This window comes from Mus musculus, chromosome 8 (genome assembly GCF_000001635.26).
Source record: "Mus musculus strain C57BL/6J chromosome 8, GRCm38.p6 C57BL/6J".
Taxonomy (NCBI): Eukaryota; Metazoa; Chordata; class Mammalia; order Rodentia; family Muridae; genus Mus; species Mus musculus.
Window position 1 is genome coordinate 26,421,523 of NC_000074.6, and position 18,100 is coordinate 26,439,622.

At 44.5% G+C, this 18,100-nt stretch overlaps 1 long non-coding RNA gene across 2 annotated transcripts; it reads right to left on the reverse strand.

The window, feature by feature from the left end:
* Nucleotides 1-5,796: 5,796 nt before the first annotated feature.
* Gm31898 lies at nucleotides 5,797-17,892 on the reverse strand. 2 transcript variants are annotated; one of them, XR_378837.1, is made up of 8 exons: nucleotides 14,016-14,168; nucleotides 12,916-13,028; nucleotides 12,457-12,600; nucleotides 10,518-10,716; nucleotides 9,103-9,441; nucleotides 7,170-7,272; nucleotides 6,180-6,225; nucleotides 5,797-6,076 (listed from the first exon to the last, which is right to left on the reverse strand). It is a non-coding gene; the product is annotated as a predicted gene, 31898 (long non-coding RNA). The 2 variants fall into 2 exon arrangements; XR_378838.4 differs by lacking the exons at nucleotides 12,457-12,600; nucleotides 12,916-13,028; nucleotides 14,016-14,168 and adding an exon at nucleotides 17,627-17,892.
* Nucleotides 17,893-18,100: the final 208 nt, after the last annotated feature.

Here is an 18,100-nt window from a genome sequence, read left to right on the forward strand (position 1 = left end):
GAGCAGGTCTCTTCTCTAGGTTAAGTTTGTATCTGGCAACAGCAAAGCCAAGCAGTAGATTTGTCTTTAATTTCTTCTACCCCTCTGCTTTCTCCCTTCCTCTTACCCTCTCCTTCCTTTACTGTTCCCTGTTCTTCTCCCTCCTCCCCCTTCCTTCTCTATGCTCCTCCTCCTCTCCATTCCCCTCCCCCTTCTTCCTCCAATCTCCCCCTTTCCTTCTTTCTTTCTGTTGTATCCACAAGCCTGGTAATAGTTTAGAGTTAAGTCTCAAAGGGATGAGAAGATGTAGGGGGAGTCTGGTTCAGAGGTCAAAAGGTCATTCACTCCTTAACACTTCAAAAACAATGTCTCTAACTCACCTGGGACCTAGCTCTGCAGTCAGCACGTTTTCCTGACCACATAGTTTCCCCCCTTTTCCTCATGCTTCCTGCCACCTGGACCCTGAAATCTAAGGTGCTATCTGCAGCAGAGCCAGCCAGGTCCTTGCTACAGCTCCAGGCAGTGAGGCTCTGGCTATGTTTGATTTTTAGGTTGCTGCTCCTTGTTTTTGTTGTTGTTGCTGTTTGTTTGTTTGTTTGTTTTTAATAGACTATGTTTAGAAGTTCTAGGTATATATACATATATATATATATATGTATATATACATACATATATATCACACACACATACACACACGCACACACACACACACACACACACATATATAGTATATGAATAGACTTTATCTGTACAGATGGTTGTGAGCCTTCATGTGGTTGTTGGGAATTGAATTTTTATGACCTCTGCTCGATCTGGTCAGCCCCACTCCCTTCGGTCAACTCCGCTCACTCAGGCCCAAAGATTTAATTATTATTATACATAAGTACACTGTAGCTGTCTTCAGATGCACCAGAAGAGGGCATCAGAGCTCGTTATGGGTGGTCAATAATAATAATACACACACACACACACACACACACACACACACACACATATATATGTATTGACCAAAACCAACAGAGAATACCCATGTGCCACCTAACCAAGTGCAGTGCGTCTGTGGAGGTTCGATGAGTGACATTGACACTAGGTTATTAAGGCAAGTGTGTGACTTACATTCACTTCACCACTTAATAACCATCTCTGCTCTTGTACCCTAAACCACCCACTGTTGGCTCTTAAACTCGCTTTATAGTTTACAGGCAGTGCTTACTCTAAGAATGTTATTTTTCCCTCAGAACCTTTATTTCTTATCTATCTATCATCTATCTGTCTATCTATCTATCTATCTATCTATCTATCTATCTATCTATCTATCTATCTACTTATTATTTATTTATGTATTTATTTTAGGATGCTGCGCCTATAGGCAACATCTCTTTCCATAACATTGGCTCTTTACAAGCTACTGGCCAATATGTGGTTTTCCCAGACAGGTCCCTTTAATTTAGTGGTATGCATTTAGTTTCTATATTTTCTAGGCCATGATGACTTGATTTCCCCTATTGAATAGGATTTTACTGTCAGCCACTGAAATATATTTTGGTCGCTTCTGCATTTGGGCAATTACAAAGAAAACAGGTAGAAGCAGCCACACAGAGGTTTCTGTGCAGGTGTAAGTTTTTAATGACAGCTGATAGATGTCTTGGAGTATGATTGCTGGTTCACACTGTGAGAGTCTTAAAAGCAGTTACCGGCCCATCTCCCCCAGAGCCTGCCCCCTTTGCAAGGAACAAGGCCTCTTATTGGCTCCTGTCCTCGACAGGGTTTGGTGGGGTGGGAGCGGTGCATATGACTGGTAGTTCTCTATGATGTGCAACACTGGGCATCTTTTCACGGATGTCTGTCCTTTGATTATTGTTATCTATGTTGCTACCCCTTTAACTAGGCCCCAAGACTCCAAATCTCTCTCGAAAGCCATTGAAAAGATGCTGCCTTAGACAAAGGAGGTCATCCCAAGAGAGGGTGGTGGTAGAAGTTCGGAAGCAGAAAGTACACAGATATCTGGGGTGCTAACTAGTGGAATCCAGGACCTTCCTCTTATATTTTTCTTTTTCAGTTTTAGAAGAACCCTGATAGGTAGACATTGTTATCCCTATTTTACAAAATTAGATCCCAGATTCTAATGATGTCGCCAGCCACAGCTCACAGTTATTAAAACAGGGCTCTGTGCTTCTGTTTTCTGTATACAATACCATGGGCTTTTTTTCTAGAAGGGGCTTACAGGATGCCACCCCAGCTCTGGCACCTGTCTCCGTGGCCCAGAACTTACACAGGGCACAGGATCCAGTCTCCTCTGCCCACCGCATCAGCCCCAAGATCCTTTGTCTAAGGAAGCACCCAGCCATGCGGTCTCCCTGTTCAGGTTTTCCAGGACTCCTGGGACCCAGATCTGATCTGCTGGAGCAGGCTCAGAGCAGGTCACAGCATCAGGGGTGCTGCCTCAGCACAGACCTGCTGTGCTCAATGTCAGTCCCCTGCTGGCTGTGGCTGCCTTGGGAGTCTGGAACTAGTCTTCTTTTTGTTAGAAAATGATAGTGATGTGTCTACCTGATCAGAAGATGCAGGAGTTGGGGTTTCCTGATACATCACTGACACAATCACTCGGTGCAAGCATCTCCTTCTATGTGGAGACCTAGAGAGTTCCTGAGACCTCTTGCCAGCAACTCCTCTGCATCTATGATCTGGCTGTAGCGCTTTTGTCCTTCATATCTTAGGTTATCCTCCTATTCAAAAATATTTTAGTATCTCTGGTTTAATGTGGAGTTCCTTAATCCACTTAGATTTGACCTTAGTACAAGGAGATAGGAATGGATCAATTCGAATTCTTCTACATGATAACCACCAATTGTGCCAGCACCATTTGTTGAAAATGTTGTCTTTTTTCCACTGGATGGTGTTTGTTCCCTTGTCAAAGATCAAGGGACCATAGTTTTGTGGGTTCATTTCTGGGTCTTCAATTCTATTCCATTGGTCTACTTGTCTGTTGCTATACCAGTACCATGCAGTTTTTATCACAATTGCTCTGTAGTACAGCTTTAGGTCAGGCATGGTGATTCCACCAGAGGTTCTTTTATCCTTGAGAAGAGTTTTTGCTATCCTAGGTTTTTTGTTATTCCAGGTGAATTTGCAGATTGCCCTTTCTAATTCGTTGAAGAATTGAGTTGGAATTTTTATGGGGATTTCATTGAATCTGTAGATTGCTTTTGGTAAGATAGCCATTTTTACTATATTGATCCTGCCAATCCATGAGCATGGGAGATCTTTCCATCTTCTGAGATCTTTAATTTATTTCTTCAGAGACTTGAAGTTCTTATCATACAGATCTTTCACTTCCTTATTTAGAGTCATGCCAAGGTATTTTATATTATTTGTGACTATTGAGAAGGGTGTTGTTTCCCTAATTTCTTTCTCAGCCTGTTTATTCTTTGTGTAGAGAAAGGCCATTGACTTGTTTGAGTTAATTTTATATCCAGCTGCTTCACCGAAGCTGTTTATCAGGCTTAAGAGTTCTCTGGTGGAATTTTTAGGGTCACTTATATATACTATCATATCATCTGCAAAAAGTGATATTTTGACTTCTTCCTTTCCAATTTGTATCCCCTTGATCTCCTTTTGTTGTCGAATTGCTCTGGCTAGGACTTCAAGTACAATGTTGAATAAGTAGGGAGAAAGTGGGCAGCCTTGTCTAGTCCCTGATTTTAGTGGGATTGCTTCTAGCTTCTCACCATTTACTTTCATGTTGGCTACTGGTTTGCTGTAGATTGCTTTTATCATGTTTAGGTATGGGCCTTGAATTCCTGATCTTTCCAAGACTTTTATCATGAATGGGTGTTGGATTTTGTCAAATGCTTTCTAACGAGATGATCATGTGGTTTTTGTCTTTGAGTTTGTTTATATACTGTATTACATTGATGGATTTCCGTATATTGAGCCATCCCTGCATCCCTGGGATGAAACCTACTTGGTCAGGATGGATGATTGTTTTGATGTATTCTTGGATTCGGTTAGCGAGAACTTTATTGAGGATTTTTGCATCGATATTCATAAGGGAAATTGGTCTGAAGTTCTCTATCTTTCTTGGGTCTTTTTGTGGTTTAGGTATCAGAGTAATTTTGTAATTTGTAGGTATCAGAGTAATCAGAGGAGAAAGTAGGGAAAAGCCTCGAAGATATGGGCACAGGGGAAAAATTTCTGACTAGAACAGCAATGGCTTGTGCTGTAAGATCGAGAATCGACAAATGGGACCTCATAAAATTGCAAAGCTTCTGCAAGGCAAAATACACCATCAATAAGACAAAAAGGCCACCAACAGATTGGGAAAGGATCTTTACCTATCCTAAATCAGATAGGGGACTAATATCCAATATATATAAAGAACTATATCCAATATATATATATATATATATATATATTAATATATAAATATATAAAACTAATATCCAATACATATAAAGAACTCAAGAAGGTGGACTCCAGAAAATCAAATAACCCCATTACAAATGGGGCTCAGAGCTAAATAAAAATTCTCACCTCAGGAATACTGAATGGCTGAGAAGCACCTGAAAAAATGTTCAACATCCTTAATCATCAGGGAAATGCAAATCAAAACAACCCTGAGATTCCACCTCACACCAGTCAGAATGTCTAAGATCAAAAATTCAGGTGACAGCAGATGCTGGCGAGGATGTGGAGAAAGAGGAATACTCCTCCATTGTTGGTGGGATTGCAAGCTTGTATAGCCACTCTGGAAATCATTCTGGCGGTTCCTCAGAAAATTGGACATAGTACTACTGGAGATCCCGCAATGCCTCTCATGGGCATATATCCAGAAGATGTACCAACCGGTAAGAAGGACACATGCTCCACTATGTTTATAGTAGCTTTATATATAATAGCCAGAAGCTGGAAAGAACCCAGAGGCCCCTCAACAGAGGAATGGATACAGAAAATGTGGTACATTTACACAATGGAGTACTACTCAGCTATTAAAAAGAATGAATTTATGAAATTCCTAGGTAAATGGATGGACCTGGAGGGCATCATCCTGTGTGAGGTAACCCAATCACAAAAGAACTCACACAATATGTACTCACTGATAAGTGGATATTAGCCCAGAAACTTAGAATACCCAAGATATAAAATAAAATTTGCTAAACACATGAAACTCAAGAAGAACAAAGACCACAGTGTGGACACTTTGCCCCTTCTTAGAATTGGGAACAAAACACCCATAGAAGGAGTTACAGAGACACAGTTTGGAGCTGAGACGAAAGGATGGACCATCTAGAGACTGCCATATCCGGGGATCCATCCCATAATCAGCCTCCAAATGCTGACACCATTGCATACACTAGCAAGATTTTGCTGAAAGGACCCAGATATAGCTGTCTCTTGTGAGACTATGCCGGGGCCTAGCAAACACAGAAGTGAATGCTCACAGTCAGCTATTGGATGGATAACAGGGTCCCCAATGGAGGAGCTAGAGAAAGTACCCAAGGAGCTAAAGGGATCTGCAACCCTATAGGTGGAACAACAATATGAACTATCCAGTATCCCCCAGAGCTCTTGACTCTAGCTGCATAAGTATCAGAAGATGGCCTAGCCGGCCATCAGTGGAAAGAGAGGCCCATTGGTTGTGCAAACTTTATCTGCCTCAGTACAGGGGAACGCCAGGGCCAAGAAGTGGGAGTGGGTGGGTGGGGGAGTGGGTGGGGGAGCGGGTGTGGGACTTTTGGGATAGCATTGGAAATGTAAATGAAAGAAATACCTAATAAAAAACAAAATAAAAAAATATATATTTAGAAAGAAGCACCTATAATTTCCCTTCCTGCCCAGGGACTGGAACACAACCTGTCACAGGGCTTGCATTTCTCAGAGGTGACAAACAGCATCAGTGTAAACTGTTTCCTATAGGGGAGCCATTTCTATTTGCATAGGGATGTTCACCCCGGACAGGTATGCTGGCTGCCTGTGGCCTGGCAGGGTTACCAGGAGAATGTCACGCTACGGTTTCCATCCCTTGCCAAGGGAACAGATTTTCTGGCACCGCTGAGGACAAATCCTTGGGCTGAGATAGGCTCTTGACGGGGACGCTCTGAGATAAATAAATAAATAAATAAATAAATAAATAAATAAATAAATAAATAAATTCAAGCTTGGACATGAGTCATTCTGCGGGCAATTAAAGCAAAACCTACCCCAGGTCAGGCTCTGAAGGCATGAGCCACTTTTCTTCTCTTCTTCCTAGGAGAAAACATTAGTCAATAAAGTCATAGTAGAAGTTGGAGCCGAGGACCAGTTTGTGATATCGTGCCCCAGGTGAACGTCTGCCACGAACACAGGAAGCACCAAGGCATGCAATTGGTTTCTGATGGCGATTCAGAGGACATCTAGGCCCACCAGAGAGCAAGGGTCCATTTCATATCCTCCCACTTTCAGGATGTCCAAAGCTCTCACCTTCCCTAGCTAAAACTCTCCATGAGTCAGGATTATCTGGGCTCTGCCATTCTGATCTTGGAATTCCTCCTTGGGGCTCTTTCTAGCCAATAGGGGGCACTTCACAGTGGGGACCCAAGCAAGCAGGTTCCAGGAGAAGTATCTAGCTGGACTCCTTCTTCTTCTTCTTCTTCTTCTTCTTCTTCTTCTTCTTCTTCTTCTTCTTCTTCTTCTTCTTCTTCTTCTTCTTCTTCTTCTTCTTCTTCTTCTTCTTCCCACTTCTGACAGGGGCCTTCCAAAGGTGGGGCTTGACTGCTTAACATTCCTTGTGGGTAGTTTTCCTTCTCTACTTCCCATTCTATCCCTAAGGTCAGTCATTCAGGAGCTTCAGTGATTGGAAAACACACACACACACACACACACACACACACACACACACACACACACACACAGAGGCATGCATGAGGCAGGGTAGACTGAGAGGGAGGAGGTGACAGGGATGGAGAAGGGAAGGAGAGGAGGACGAGGAGGGAGAGGGGGAGGTATATCATCCACATACAAGGGAAGATGGGTTTACAAATGCTCTATAGAAGCCAAGAATGAGCAAGGCTGACCACATTAAGACTACAGAGCTGGGCCTGAGAAGGAAGGGCAGGGATACTGGGAGGGAGATTGCAATGAGGACAGGGTGGTGCTCTTTTGCCATATTTCATAAAGAGGGAAAGAGATTTATCTAGGAAGTAAGTGATTACCTTTAACCCGATGAGCCGCAATTCTTGCCTTGCCCACGAACCTCTAACTGCACCTTAACCCATGGCTGCCTTCAGGGTGCATACAAGGTGTTGTCTAACAGAGCTGGAGAAGAAGAAAAATCGCATAGCTTAGCCCCTTTGGCCTGAGTCTAGAGCACAGTTTGCAGGCTCCGAACACATTTTCTCTTTACACCCATATCAAAAAGCCCCAGGCAAATTATTCACTGCACACACTGAGTTCAAAACAGTGCTCCTAATTATTCCTGGCTTAGTCCTGGGTCAGAGCATCTTGCCTTCAATTGGGCTTCTCTCTCTGTACGTATTCTCACACTTTAAAGTGTTGCTATATATTTCTGTCATGCAAATTGACCTCGAGTAAAATAAGTTGGGTCAGTGGTGAGACACATAACACTTGCTCTGCTCAGTTTTATTGGGTCACAACAACACTCCAGGAGTAAATATACAGAATTAAATCATATTTGAGGAGGGCCTAAACCTAGCATACTCCATTTTAAAGTCCCTTAAAGTCATGATAAATAACACACACACACACACACACACACACACACACCCTGACAACCTCATTTATAAATGAACCCAGACCCTCAAGTTAAAATATAGTGCTATATACTTTACAAACACATGGAACTACTCTGAGCAGCCTTCCCTGTGTCCCAAATTAGACAGCTGTGCAGTACTCAGAGAATATGAGTTCTACAAACTTCCGGACAAGAGTGACTTGAGTTCTAACCTTGGTAAGTTCTACTTGCATCACCTTGGGCAAGAGCTTGGAAGATTCTCAGTGGGAAGATTGGCCAGGGGCAGCAGTGCCAGTCAAGCTGGATGAGGTAAACAGTTGGGTGCTGCAGCCTCCCAAGGAGGAAGATAGAATGGCCACAACAGAGCCCTGAAGGAAACGGAGCCAACCGAGAAGAGTGCCCATTCTCTGAGTATACCCTCGTCCCAGGTCACCCTAATCACTCTGAAATAAATCTCAAGGTCAGAGGAAAGAGCATTAAAAAAAAAAGACTTTTTTTTCTTTAAAATTCACATAAATCAGATCAAAAGATCCTTTTTCAAAAGGCACGGAAATGCAGAGGATCCCCCTCAGTCACTGCTGCCAAGAACGCTATTCTGTACGCACTCAACTGGAGTTCCTTCTAGTAAACTGCCACCGAGCATATGGCTACCATGGGCATTTTCTTCATTATCCCAGAGTGTGTCTACAGTCCTATGTCCGTAAACTCCATCTGTATCTCTATCAGTGGCAGAAATTTCCATCAGGAAATATCAGCAGGCACCAGGGCAAACCTTTCCAATTTACTGAGATCGAAGGAAGTAACCACAGGGTTCTCTCTCCTGCCTCCCTCATCTCCAACTCTAGCCAAAAAAATAGGTCTTCTATCCCAGAGATTATCCTATCACGCATCCCGACCTGCCCAGTGGGGAGGATGGGATGGCCCTTCCCATGTGGTGCTCCACCCCAGCTACAAGCTGTATTCAGGTCATTGCTCCATACAGATTCCCCTCTTCAACTCCCCACTTAGCAGCATAAACAGATGAAATAGCTCTCAAACTTACAGACTCTACACAGCATGCTCTCCTAGCTCCATTGCTACTCTATTTTAGAAGACACCTGTCAGTGACAAAACAACAGTCAGGATTTGATACTAAAGGCAACGAATGTGCCTCTGAAGACTGGGCAGTGGCTAACTGGGTGAGAAGGAAGCATATAGGGGTGGTTAGATGTGGGGCAGGGGCATTAAAGCAATGCTCTTTCGAGTAAATGGGTTCTGAACATATCACTTTGGTTGACTATTGACTGTGACCCTTATTGTCACCCTGCTTCAACAGCCAACCTGGTGACATATGTGTCTAAAGTGAGTATGTGCTACTTTTGGAAAACCTAGTTACACAAAGTGTGAGTACCAACCTGTCCCCTTTACTTTCCAGTACATAGTGAAGGCAGAGACTGAATGCGTTGCTTATTGAAGTCTCCACGAACAGCTTCTGTATATGCATCTATGCCAATTGATAGGATGTAGTCATTTTTTAGTTTACTCACGAGCAGATTTATATGAAGGACCCATTTCTGATGAACCACATTGATGTTACAATGCTCCATTGGCCTGAGGACAATGCCATGGTGCAGACTGTCATCATTGTTTAAAAATCTCTCCAAAAACAGGGACTACTCATTCAGGTGGTGTTTGCAAAGAGAATCTCACTGATTAATGAACCTCCGACCTATGATTTTTGTTCTTCACGGAACCTGGAAGTTAGAAAAAAAAAAAACTAATTGCAATTCTTCCCAAGTCTACACAGTGCAAAAGAAGGTACTCGATTGAATTTTGTAAGCTTATCTCTTGGAAAATTGTATAGCCAAAGACAATGTAATTTAGTCAATGACAGTGTGTGCTTGTGTGCCCATATCCATAAGTCTCCTAAGGGAGGAACACCATAGGGCCAAGGCCCCACCAAGAATATCTAAGATATTACGTCTTCCCCATCCAACCTAAGTGACAGAATTGAATGCCGTTTCTGCTGCCGTTTCTGCCTTTGTAGACGCCACTCTCAGACAATCTCCCAATCAAATGTTGCAACTCCTCAACAAGATTTGATCCACTGTTACTTATAGTTGGATACTCAGGGCCACTGTCTAGAATATTCACTCAACTTTGCTCTGTACCAAAACATGTCCTGCACAATGATACATCCCAGTGCATTTTGTAGGGAAGAGGGCTTTTCTCTTTGTTTGACAGACTTACTGTGCTACCCAGGTTGTCTTCAAGCTCACGGTCTGCCCTCAGTGCTGGGGACAGCTGTATGTACGGTGGTCAGCTAGATCTTCCCTTTTTAATTGTTCAAATCCTATCCCCCTCATCTCAAAATAACTTCTTTTGGGCAACTATGTGTTTGGTTTACATGCTTTGTTTCATTTATCTCTCTATGCCTGCTGCATTTACTGAAGAGTCAGGTCACAGTTTTTGTGCCCGTAGAGTATTCCATTTTTCGAAGATAATTTCTATAGCCACTCCTTCTCTTTGTTCCCTCGGCACCTAAATTACTATCCACAAGGTACCAAACAAATATTATTTGAACAAGTTAATAAATAATTACCAATTATGATAAATAAATACAAGGTATCATTTACAACACATAAAGTGCAGGTGCTATTGCCCACAGATGAATGTAAGAAGATGGTATGAGGGAGAACATGGCCTGGGCACACACTGAAAACAATATTAGGGGCTCCCATGAGAATAAACTGCAAAATCCCAGCTCTGTTCTCTCGGCAGCTTCCCCTTCTTCTGAAATGACTCCTTGCCACAATGATGTAAGACTCACAGTGCTCGTCGGGATGCACAATCCATCTTCAGATGCTCATAGTCACAAGCGAGAGAGAGGTGGGAGCCATTCCTGGGCACGTTTCACCATTGGTGTTGATTCCTAGCCAAGGCTGTCCACCTGCAGAAATCCCCCAACTCTCGCATGTCTACCGCTTTGGCCGATAACGGAGATAATTGTTTCATCCACTTTGTCAAAGCTGAAATGAAAAGGGAGCCAAGCAAATGATGCCGTTGTAAATCACAGGGCCCAGACAGCAGAAGAGGGACAAGATAGCGACTTCATTAAGGGTTATGTATTGTGCCATTAAGTTGGCAGGGGGGGTCACCTTTCGTGTCACACTCGGCCCCTGTGATGCATTGCCAGCTCTTCTTTCCAATAAAATTAAACGGAGATGTAAAACTGATTAGGGGCCATGTTTGCTTCAGCCCGTGGCAAAGGGAATGGTACAGGGGATAATTGATATAAGATTGTAACTGATGCATAATGGCAGCCATTTTTCTTCTTGGTCATTTCATTGCTGACCTTGCCCATTAAAATAAGCCCAGCTGCCTCTGAGAGAGACACTTTGTTTCCCATCATCCCCAGACCCCATGGCAGCTCCCATTCCCCCAGCCATTGGCCCCTCACTGAAGCAACATGGCTATAAATATCATGAGTCTGAGCTTGGGAGGGGCGGCTGGGTCTCATATGGGTACACGTTGTAGGTCCCTTGATGCTACTGTGGGCATGTGCCTGAACTCCCCTACTCTTCAGCTGACATCTGCAGATAATTGTAAGCCTCACTAGTGTTTAGATACTGCCATGGTGAAAATTACTGTTGACCTCTTTGGTCTGAGTCTCCGGCTTACAATCCCGGGCCTCATTATAGATGCTCAGCCATTTGGTCGGGTAGAAAAACTGCTATAGGGAATGAAGAACTGATTTTTATCTTTACAATAAAAATTTATATTTTAGCAGGCTTTATGGAGATGAACCATTTGGACAGTCTTCACGAGCCATAGTCTTTCTGTTGTCCAGTCAACAAATATTTACGAGAAGTCTATTACATACTAAGGACTGTGCTAAAAAATTGAGGGCATATAGTTACACTTCTTGTTCAAGGAACCCACAGCTAAGTGATGCTTTCCATTGAGGATAATAATAGGTCACATTTACTGGAAATTTACTATGCATTGAGAACAATTCAGCTATATAAATATTTTTAAATTGTCATTGTAGCAAGAGTGATTACTAACAAGTCCCCTAGTTTACACATGGAGAAAAGGGAGACAGCAGTGGTCCAGTGCTTTGTGTAGGACATTTGGAGAATGAACGATAGAGCCCGCATTTAAGATGTCCTGAGTTGATACCAAGACCTAAACCCAAAGAAAACTATTTCATTGACTGGGGGGAGCGGAATTCTTTAACTCCTCAAATTATTGATTAATTTTCTCCATCATTCAAGATGGTAAACATACCAAATGAATGTATGATCTGAGCATCCTATAGGTTAGGACAAAGTAAATGAAATAGATACAATGTAATAAGCATTGACTATTATGTGGCATAAGGACCTACTGGGCTTTTTAAAACTCAGCATCTGAAACAGGTGTTTTTCATGGTGGGTAGAGGAAAATGGTAACACTCATTTCTGTCTTTCCCACAAACACATTCTCAATCAACTATTAGTATCAAGATCATAGCAAACAGCTATGAATAAAAAGAAATCTGAGCTACAAGGCAGCAGGAAATGGTGTTTACCACAGCTCTGACTACCTACATGACTGTCCCTGTGTCACTGTCCCTACCCTAACAGAAAAGGGATAGACATCGTGACTCAAAGTTCCTTTTGTCTTTGTCTTCAGGGGTCACAACAGTTAAACACATATATGAATGTGACCCCATCTTCATAGTGATCTTTATAGCAGTGAACAGAGAGATATTTTCTCAGACTCACTGGAAGATTGCCAGATGGATATGTCTGTCTCTCCTCCAGCCTGCCCATCTGTCTGTCTGTCTATCTGTCCATCCGTTTGTATGTCCATCTGTCCATGTTCCACCACTTCCTCAGCTCTGACAGACTCCAGGGAATGGAGCATCTCTGGGTGGGAAGGGTATAAATGACAAACAACAGTCTCTCTGCCCAAAATCTGATTAGTCCTGGAGTGGGTTAAGTTAAAGTAGTCTTTCCCTTCCACCACTTGGAACTGTAACTCCCCCTCCCCCCCCCCCCCACCCCCCACATCAGGACAGAGGCAAATGCTTTGTGTAAGTGAAGACAAGGATTCCGAACAGTTCCTCTTTCATGGCTCATGCCATGTGGACCGGGAGGCCCCATCTAAATAGACAACAGATAAAAAGCAAACACACAGGGCACTTGTCATTTTATCCTTCCTTCCAGGCCTTCCCCAGTCACCTTCCAAACAGACACCAGGCCCCTGGGCTGATCATCTTGTGAATGCTGAGATGTCCTGAGGAGGAAGTTTGGCTTCAGGAATGGGTTTGCCACACCAAGGAACGCCACTGGTTCTAACAGGAATTGCAATAGTTGAGAAATTCTCCATTAATGTGATATAGACACACAGCATGTCCATAGCCATGATGACCATCCACCCTTATGGCAATGTTATAAGCTGACTGATGGTTTTGCCACCCTGAAGATAAGAAAACCCCCGACTCAGACATATGCTTGAGGTTGCCAAACAAGCTCAGAGGGATTATCTGTTCCCAGAGGAAAGAGCTCCTTCCCACTGCTCCTTAGGAGAAATGGCAAATTTTCTTAAAGAGCAGTTTGTATCCCTGACTCTCTCAGGCCTAGTCACGACGGTTTCCCAATAAACGGTCAAGGGACGAGGTGGGAGCCCTAGCCAGCCTGCCTGTAACATTCTCAGGAAGCTCAGGCTACATTTCCCTTCCTTGTGTGCTGCCCCATGACCTTCTAGGGTCGGTCAGAGCTCAGAGGCAGACTGAGAAAGTAAGAGCCTCAGTGGAAGTTTCCAGGGCCTCTGGGTCTCTTCTGAAGCAGTTGGAAGATGTTTGTTAAGGTCCCTGTTAAGGAAGTGTACCTCACTGGCTGATGTGGTGCGTGTCTGTATTCCAGTACAGGGGGGAGGTGGGGGAGAGTGAGAGAGAGCAAATGTTTAAGGCCAGTATGAGCTTCCTAAGGCTTTATCTGCATGGAAGGGTGTCAAACCCGCATCTGTTCCTTGGCTTACCATCCACAGAGTAACAAAGCTCTCATAGACGTGGACAGCCTCTTCCCTCCCTTTACCCATGATATACCTCTTCACTGTGTCCTCACTCACACACATAAAGGATGGTTTTATTCAAACAAAAACAGAAAACAAAAACAAAAACAAGCCTTTTCAGTGTTTACAGGAGAAAAATAAAAAAAAAATTAGAGGTCTTGTCTCAGCAAAACCAAACAGACAGAAACCTCACGGCAAGGAATGGGTTAAAGCAGGACAAAGTTTTGTGATTCAGTCAACAAATAAAAGCTTTGACTCAGCTACTTACAAGGCAGAGGAAGTACTGAGATGGGCAAGTTCCTTCTCTTTCCTCCAGCCGTTCCTCTGTAACATGCTTCATAGATGCTAGAGGGATGTCACAGCACATCTGTCCCCTGCCAAGGCTCTCTTTCTCTGCCTTGGGGCTGGGATGTCTAGTGACTGAAAGATTATGGGGAACAAAGCCCACACCTTTAAAGAGATCCTTCCCCGTTTTGTTGGGCAAGTATGACCCCTAGTCCCTGTTGGAATTACCTTCTCTTGTAACCTTATTTACCATGCCAAAATGACTACAGCCCATAAGGCCAATGATTTGGCATAGTCTCTTCCCAGTTATGTGCTGCCCACCTTGCTTAGAAATCCACCTCCTATGGCCTAGATGGAGGGCTTTCGATTGGAGTTGCTCTAGGAGGTCTGCAGGGGCCCATCACAGTCTTCCAGGAACAGCAAGAGGTGGCCTTCTATCACACTGTAGAAACCTAGCCAGGCAGAGCAGCCTAACCTATCTCTTAGGCTTAGACTCCACAAGCCATGACAATGGGGGCACTTCAGAGCAATGGCTTCTCTGTGAAACAGAAGCCACTCTTCCAAAGCACTTTGGATCGGCGCTTCCCACCTTCAATGTGTTGTGATGCAGACGTGCTCACTTGAGTGTTTGGTACACATCCTAATGTCCAGCAGGATCTTCCCCCAAATGTTCCCGACCACTCTCCTGGCATTGCTATTGAGGAGAAATAGAAGGGATGGCCCGTTCAGCCTCCCAAGACATACGATGACCCATGGCTCACTCATTAAACAAATACTGACTGCTCCTGGCCACGGGCAAAGCTACAGGCTGGCTGTGAAACTCCAGAACCAGGCTTGGGAAAGCTCAGAGCAATGCTGCAGCCATAGGCATTTTGGGTCGGACTGCCCTGGCCTCCTGCCCTGGCTCCCTTTCTTTCTAAGCCTTGTTTCTTTGTAAGCTAGTGCCGAGCGTGTGAAACACCGCAGCTTTGTCTGAGCTCAGCTGCCGATGTCCTCTCTCCTGACTTATCTCAGCTTTCCATAAACAGGTATCTCCGATGTTAGCATCGTTGTTCTATGCCGTTCTGATCTTTGGCCAGAAGGATCATTCTACATCTTCATCCATGCTTAAAGAGCAGGTTTCAATACCATCTCCTCTGTCAGGGCATTCCAAATTCTCAGAAGCAAAACAAAGCTTCCATATTCTCAGTACACATTTCCAAAACATTGTATCCCTCCATGTATCCAGCAAAAATGAGCTGAGGGTCAAACTTCAGTTGGGGTGGGGGTGGGGTGGGGGCAGAGTCATCGGTGACAAAGGGCAATTGCATATTTGACCACCATTCTCTTTCCTCTAAGCTGCCTTGTGGTGAACGAGGAGGGCCTATTTTGCAGATCTGGTAAATGTCTCAGTCGGGACAATATACATGAGTCTATGAGTATTCCTGAAGGACATATGTCAAGTAGACCCGCTGGCTGTGGCCACTAGATCTGTAAGAGTGAGTCTATGAGAGCCTTCGTCAAGGCTGGGCAAGCTTGCCCTTCTACCCCGATTCATTGTCCACCTTTCTGTTTATTACCTGTCTGCCACTGGGAACCAAGGCAGGGAGACAAATTTCCTGAGAATTTTCAGAGAAAAGAAACAAAGAGGGGAAACCCGGCTGTTATGGTAGGAGCTGATGAAATATCTCCACTCGAAAACTTGATGAGCAAGGGAGGCCTGTAATAACCCTGCATAGACAAGCACACCTGGGGCTTCCTGGCCATCCCAACTGTAGGATCAGGTTGGCAGACAGGCCCTTGGGAGAGATGATACCTCCTGGTTTTTTGGGGTTTTTTGTTTTGTTTTGGAGAGCATTAGCAAGGGTTTATGCTTCTGCTGAAGCTCCCACGCACCTCTAACATTTGGAGAAGACATCACACAGCCAGCCAAAGCCCCAGGGACATAGCAGCAGAATGGGGAAAAGACAAAGAGCTCTGTGACAGGTGACCAGCCCTCTCCCTGGAGGGTTTCTTACACACACACACACACACACACACACACACACACACACACACACACAAACACATTCCTTTGCCATTTAAGGCAGAGCCAAGAAACAAAAGAGTATGTCAGCACGTGGCTAAAATGTTACAATCCCAGGATCCCACTGTCAGTCTGTGCTTAGAGGTGGAGAACTGGGTGGAGCCTCCATGGAAATCACAAGGTTGGCGTAAGTCAGAGATCACTGGCTAGTGCTCACTCTTTCTGAGCTGTCTGCTCAAAAGTAGGTGTGCACACTCTCATGTACATTCATGCAGTCAAGGGGCATTTCGCCAGAACTACTCTTAACTCTGGTATCATCTTGCTAATAGCCTCCAAAGCAATTCAGCTTTTCTCACAAAGACTTCCCAGAAGGGTTTCTAGTGTGTGAATGAATGAATGAAGAGTGAATGAATGAATGAATGAATGGGATTCAAGGGAAAGATGCGTCAATGAAAGGAGCATAGCACAGACAAGGAAAGGACCCAAAGAAAGGCTGGAAACACTGAAGTGTCTGACGCTGCTAAGACAGAGATGAAGTACAAGAAGCTGCCTAGACCTGATCTGACATCACATCCTCGGAGGAGCCAGTCCAGGATCCATGCGCAGAGGAATAGCCCCCAACAACAGAACACTGGACTGGGCCACAGGATCCCAGCAACAGCTCAGAGCACAGGGGTTCCCAGATTGTGGGCGTGTTTAAAGCTGGCGCTGAAGGAGACTCAGAGCAGCACAGCCACCTCTAGACAGGAGGACAGCCAGGGCCCTCCTCACTGGCTGGACTCACAGAACTGCCCACGGAAAGAGAGCGGAGGGATTTTTCTTAATGTCTTCATAGAGACCGGCTAGTGTAAAGCGTTTCAACATATGCTTGTTTTTCTGTTCCTTCTTTCTGACCTTGGCATTTTCTTTCTCCATTCCTTGGCTCGGCGTTGTCCTGTGGCCAGGTTTGCCTCTCATTTGTCAATGTTATTATTGAATTTTCAAATGCCAGTAGTACACATAAATCAATGGCTTTCTTCTCCCTACTGGCATATCCCTGCCACATGTGGTCATTCATTTTTTTAATAAGTCCTCCTCTCCTTTCACCCATTTATAAAAATGCATCTTGCTCCTCCGCCACCGTCCATCACTGGCTGAGCCCAGCTATTTGTTGCCCCTCCGTGCTTATTCATCAACGTTTTCAAAAGCAAAATCACTCTTCGCCTCCTGCTCTTATTGTACCATCAATCTTGACCAGGGGATCAATAAACTTCGCTTTTGCAATTTTCCCCCCCTCCTCCGGAGCTGACTCTCTCCAAAGTGCGGTCTTTTTATTTACATTTTTAACTGATCGTCAGTTGGGGGGGGGGGCGGGGTTGGGGGGGGGAGGGGGTAGCGGTGTCAGGGAAGCAAAGGGCTTTCATTTGCTCCCGAGGCAGCAATAACCATCCATGCATCGGTCATTTAACACGGTAACCCAGCGAAATTGATACTCGGCTCTTCCCTGCTCTGGGTCCACTCGCATAAATCATAACCCCAGGAAACAAAAGCCCGGCCTAGCAGAGTATCTGCCAGACAGGACGGACAAGGAGGAAGGCAGAGCGACTCACCCACTTACTCCAAGGCTTGTAGGGAGAGAGACGCACGCTGACGTCCGGGAATTCCTCTGCTGCCTTTTATTTGTGTTCAGGGAAAAAATTACATGGAAAGACACTGAAGTGTGTGTGTGTGTGTGTGTGTGTGTGTGTGTGTGTGTGTGTGTGTGTAGGGGGAATCAAAGGGATGAAGGCTGAATTGAAGACCAGCAGACGTGTTAAAACTGACCCAGCATATAAGCCTGGAGCTGACTGGCTTATTAAGTCTCTAGACCTGAGGACACACCCGGCTCAGGGGACTCTTGCTGCTGTTGATGCTTCCAGCAAGGAGGGCAGGTTAAGAGTTACAAAACTGCATGGATGCAAGTGAGTTGCCTCTGAAAGTCAAAGAGATTTTCCTTTTCCTCTTCTCTTATGCTTGAGTCTAATAACACTTACCCAAGGCTAAACTAGAACAGATACAAATAAGATGACCAGGAGGCCCTGATG